A 5,585-nucleotide genomic window follows, 5' to 3' on the forward strand; every position below is an offset into this window, starting at 1 on the left:
TTACATTCTTAAAATATTTAGCAGTTTTCCTGGAATAAAATGAAGTATGTTAATTCTCCAATGAACTAGAAGAGTGGGAAGTCATGAATTTAACATTCATTAATTTGTGGTAATATGTCACTTAAGGGTATCAGGATAAGCCACCCCAAAATAAGCCACTTTGGCTTAGGGAGTATTTCGATCTAAAGGCAACTGAGAGCCAGCAGGTACAGCAAATGCTCTTTGCCTCACCCCAACTGCCTAAAAATACAATATTAATGTCCCCTTTTATAAAGAAAATGTACATTTCTAAAGGAAATTTCCATTTGTAGAGACATTTCTATAGAAGGAGGGGCACAACTCCTCACCTGAGAGTCTCTAATCTACATAACAAGACAACCCTTACCAGTCCTACCTTTCTTTCCTCCATTTTCCCAAACTTGCCTCCCCCGCCCCAAAGCCACAGACCGTTTTCCTTTGGTTAGCCTCCCCTGGTCTGTAAGCATCCATCCTCTGGCTGCCCCCTGGAGCCACAGTGTTCTTTGGCTCCAGGAGGCAGCCAGGACGTACATATACAATTAAAACTGCTTCCCTCTGCCTTGTTAATATCTTTAATCAGTTTGATTTGTGGTCCCCAGCTATTGAACCAAGGAAGATAGAGAAAAGGTTTTTTGGGTTTTTTTTTCCCCTTACCCCACTAAAGGGAAACTCTACTCCACCATTTCTGCAAAGTATCCTGGGACCAGGACTGTTGAGTGCAGCATGGATGGGCCAGTCAAATAGGATTCATTTCTTGGTCTTTTCCTTTTTATCTCATGAGATATAATTTTCTTTTCTGGATATTTCCCAAGTTGCTTGCATCATTATAAACTTCAGGTTATATGGGCAGACTGCTTTGTGTTTTATACATTTAGAATCAGTGCATGCATTGAGTTTAATAAAATTGCTCTTATAAAATGAAAACAATTTACAGAACCAGACAACAGGAGCTTGGCCAGAATAAGTGAAAGCTCTGATGCAATGTGAATGGCTCTTGTGCCTTCACCCTCTGTTAATTTTTCATCCACTCCCGCAGGCTACTCTGAACAGCACTCTGAATATGCCCCAGTTTCTAGTGCTTCTAATGGTGCATTTCCCCATAGGAACCCTATTGCCACTTCAGTGAGGGCATTCCTTTCAGAGAAAATTGCTCAGGAATAATGTTTCATGTGAGTTTTTAACCATCTTCTTGTAGCTCCTACCACATAAAACATTTACAATTGCATAGTTTGAGGGCATCTCATCACTAGTGCTACAAACAATGGACAGAACCAGGAACTCAGATATTATAAGAACATGTAGCGAGACTTTCAAACTTTTTATCAGAAAATACAACAACTAAGTTAAGAAATTAAAATTGTTGGTGTCTTTTGAAACCTCAGGAATAAATATAAAATATGTAATAAAAAATTCATTGAGTAAATATTTGATTCCTACAAAATAATGCAAGTAGTAGGAAATACAAGGATGCACCTGGGGTTTCAAAGCATTCCAGAGTGAAAATAGTTGTTTTTTTAACAGCTGTGTATAAAAGTAAATATCAAGTAGAGATAAATAGAATAATTGTCTTGATGCTCCAGGTAAGGTTAGAGATCATAAATTTTTAAGACATCTAATCAATATGGAATACTAGAAGTTATTAGTATTCCACATGCAAGAGTGAAAAATTGAATACATAATGTTTACTCAAGGTCAAAATAAAAAGCTTAGAAAAGGTGGTAGTAGGGTGATTTTGGAAAGCAAGGCACAGAGAAACCAAATGTGGCTGAAAATAATAAAACACATAGTGATGTGTGCGTTGTCACCATTCACAACATAGTTTTTGTAGTTCAGAAATCCTGCTGAATGAGGTCCCCCCAAATCCAAAATCAGGGAGGAATGACTGGGTATTGTTTACACATTCCACATGCTTCAGGAAGAAGACCACCCTTCCCATACTCTCCAAAGTGCCCCCACTGCACACCAGATCAAGTGGTACACAATAGGGCACTTATGTGGTGTTTAGCCCTTCCTCAAAAGAACCTGGCATAAGTCTCAGTAGGAGACAGGATATCAGAATAAATAGGTCATTGTTCCCTTCCATTAGGGCAATTCTGGTGTTCCTGTTGCTTGACAAAGACACAAGTACCGGGAAGTGAGGTTGATTGTTTCACACAGCTCACATTTTCAAGTTCTCCTTAGTGGCTTCTTTTTAGTGCTACAGACCCAGCTGGGAAAAAAGCCTGGACAACAATGCCACAGGGAGATAGCTTTTTCTTTTATCTTACTTCTCGTGTTCACCATGTGTTATTAATCACTTAGTTGTTCTATTTGCCAGGTGTTTTAAAAGTAGAAAAATGAGCGAGCATCTCAGATCTGGCGTGGGGAAGAGCTTGTGTTTACAAGTGAAGTGAGAAAACCTTGTGATCAGCACCCGCCAACCTGTAGGAGTCAGATCATGGGTTGATGACATTTCTTCCTTTCATAGTAATAAGACACGTATTAAATACCCTTCTATGTGGGATTTGATGTAAGAACCAGCTGGATGCAGAAATTTTGGAAAGGTGCTTGTCTTAGTCTGCTCGGGCTGCCATAACAAAGAACTACAGAGTGGGTGACTTAAACAGCAGAAATGTGCTTTTGCACAGTGATGGAGGGTATAAGTCCAAGATCAAGGTGTGGGTAGGTTTGGTTTCCTCTAAAGCCTTTCTCCTTGGCCTGTAGATGGCTGCCTTCTTTTGGTGTCTTCACTTCATGTGTGTTTATGTCCTAATCTTCCTTTTCTTACAAGGACCCATGCTCAAGACCTCCTTTATCCTTCATTATCTTTTTAAAGGCTCTCTCGCCCAGTACAGCCATATTCTGAGGCACTCCAACATATGAATTCGGGAAGAGATTATTGAGCCCTCTTCACTTCTTACCAACAGAAAATCACTTTATGGTTCATAATTAGACAAAAGTTTTTCTGGTTTATAAATCTCACCTGTGCTGTTGAGGGTTCCCCTCATATAAAAGGAAAATCTTTTCACCACCCAGGTTACCTTGGAGGTCAGAGATTTCTCTTCTCCAGTGCTCTGGGCTCTAAAATCGAGTGTTTTTTCAAGTTTCCTCAGAATGAGTTGGGGGGCTGAAGGGTGGATCTCTGTGTCAAGTGCTGATGAGAACAGACAATTTTAATTTTAAAAATTGAAAAAGTTGACACATACTTTGCAGTATTATGCATACTTGACCTTTTTGACATAATTATTGTCTACTTCCCCCTGCCTATGTAACTTTATGCTTTTCATGTTTCTTTTGATGGTAATTAATTTTTTTAATTGCAGTTTTATCTTTTATGTCACTACAATCTAAGGCAGCAACTTTTATCAAGATTTATTTCTCTGTTAACATTAAGTTTATCAAAACTTACCTTTATTTTAATTATCCCTATGATACTAAAAAGGATTTAAAAATATCCCTTTCATGTGTACTCATCAAACGTTAATTCAATTTTCCATTAACCCCAAGAATTTATCTAAACTTTTTAAGTACATAAAATATGAAAAGAATTTAGACTATAGACAAATGAAAGTATAACAAATAGCGAAGTGGCTCAAATAAAACTACCTCTAGGGATTAAGCTACATCGGGTGGATGCCAGATGGAACAAAAAGGACTTGGCCTTATTCTTTTATAAAAGCATGCAGCTTTTTCTCTCCCAAAGCTGGCTTAGAGGCTGGTGAAGACACTTCCTGCCACCAGACTGGGGTGGCTCTGTGTGGGATCTACCTGGAAGGGAAAGAGTGAGGAGACAGATGTGAGCTGAGGACTGTGGGCCAGTTCTTCCCAGTTCCTTGTTGAAAGATGTCAATCTCTCTGAAACAGCAACGTGATAACTGGATAAAAATCAATGCCATGTGGTGGACAGTGCATTCTGCTCTTTAAAACTCTTTTCCAGACAATTATCTTCTCCCCTCAGGGCTGCCCAGGGACTGCGGGCAGTGTGTGCCCTGAGTTCTTAGTCACAGGGAGGTCGCTCAGGTGTTTGATCTCCGTTTGAGGTGGGAAAACTGAATCTCGGGAGAAAAGATACTGAAACTCAGAAATAAAGAAAATAATAAATAATTAACATCATTGAAAAGATATTTTGAACAGAACCAGAGACATGGAAACATGGAACAGACTGATGGCGGCCAGAGGGCGGGGGAGGGATAATGGTGGACCGAAGGGGAGCAGACGAGACAAAAAAACATGGATGAATGACACACAAACATGGACAGAGCTGTGGGAATTGACTGTGGGAGTGGGGGGTGGACTGGGCAGAGGAGGGAAAAGGGGGATAATTTGGACCAACTGTAATAGAATAAATGAGAATAGTAATAATAAAAAAGAATTTGAAAATAATTTCCAGCTTCTAGAACTACTAAGAGAATAAAATTTTTCCCTTAAAAAAAGATTTTTGGTGGCAGATTTGTGGGATATGTATTTCCTTTGGTCATAAATGAAATTGACACAATCTTTTACATTAATATTTTTATTATATTTTTTCATTACGATTTAGTCCCCTTTTATCCTCCTGCCTCTCCCCCCAATCCTAGCAATCACCATACTGATTTTTTTTTTAATGCATTACTATAATAGACAGGTGAGCCTTTACCTAAGAAAAGTAAATAAATCCAGATTATATAAATTCTCTTTCCATTTTACAGATTTTTCTAGAGATTTCTTATAGTAAAGAGTCAGTTTTGTCCCACAACTCTTTTGTCTACTTTAATAAAATAAGAATACTTTTATTGTGTACAATAATTAGAACATCTAAGGATTACACACATACCTAAACAGAATTGGAATTATGCTAAATGTTTGTTTTTATCAGTATGATTTTGTAAGGATTTCCCACAATTTCTAAGTATTTTTTTCCCCATCTTTACCCAAATGATTTATTTTTCTTAAAAGCTCTTTATATTTATCTTTGGACCAAACTGACTAAAAATGTCTTTCAGGGAAGGCACTGTCTCTTGACACTTTCTGCTCTTTCATTGATTATCTTTTACTGAGTTAATCAGATAAGTGACTAGAAGAAAACCATTTTGAAATGGGACACAGGATAAGTACATTTTGGAGGATGAGAGGTAGTGAGAGTTACAGTGTAGGGAGTCAATCTAGTGAGCCTCCTGTATAGTTAGGAGACATCTTCAAGCTACAATCAATCAGTGTCATTTATAGAAAAAATCCCCAGTATTCCCCTTTGTTCCAAATATAATCTGAAACCTGAAAGGTTTAGAACCTGTGATGTCCACTATGGCAACTCTCAGCCATATGTGGTTATTTAAACATACATTTAAATTAAGTAAGATGAAATGAAACAAAACAATCAGTCCCTCAGCTGCATTAGCTACAACTCAAGTGCTCACGAGACACAGGTGACTAGGGGCTACCGTGTGGACAGTGCAGATATGAAATATTTCCATCATCACAGCACTGGCATTGTGGGGAAAGGAAGGAACTTCATGAGAAGGTAAATAAATGCTAAAAGAGGAGCTGGTCAGGCATTGAAAATAACCTACGGCTGCTTCAAATTTGACCTTGGCTGAGATTTTGCAAGGCAT

Source organism: Pteronotus mesoamericanus, unplaced genomic scaffold (assembly GCF_021234165.1).
Source record: "Pteronotus mesoamericanus isolate MK-2021 breed Mesoamerican mustached bat unplaced genomic scaffold, CSHL_Meso_final scaffold_54, whole genome shotgun sequence".
NCBI classification, from domain to species: Eukaryota; Metazoa; Chordata; class Mammalia; order Chiroptera; family Mormoopidae; genus Pteronotus; species Pteronotus mesoamericanus.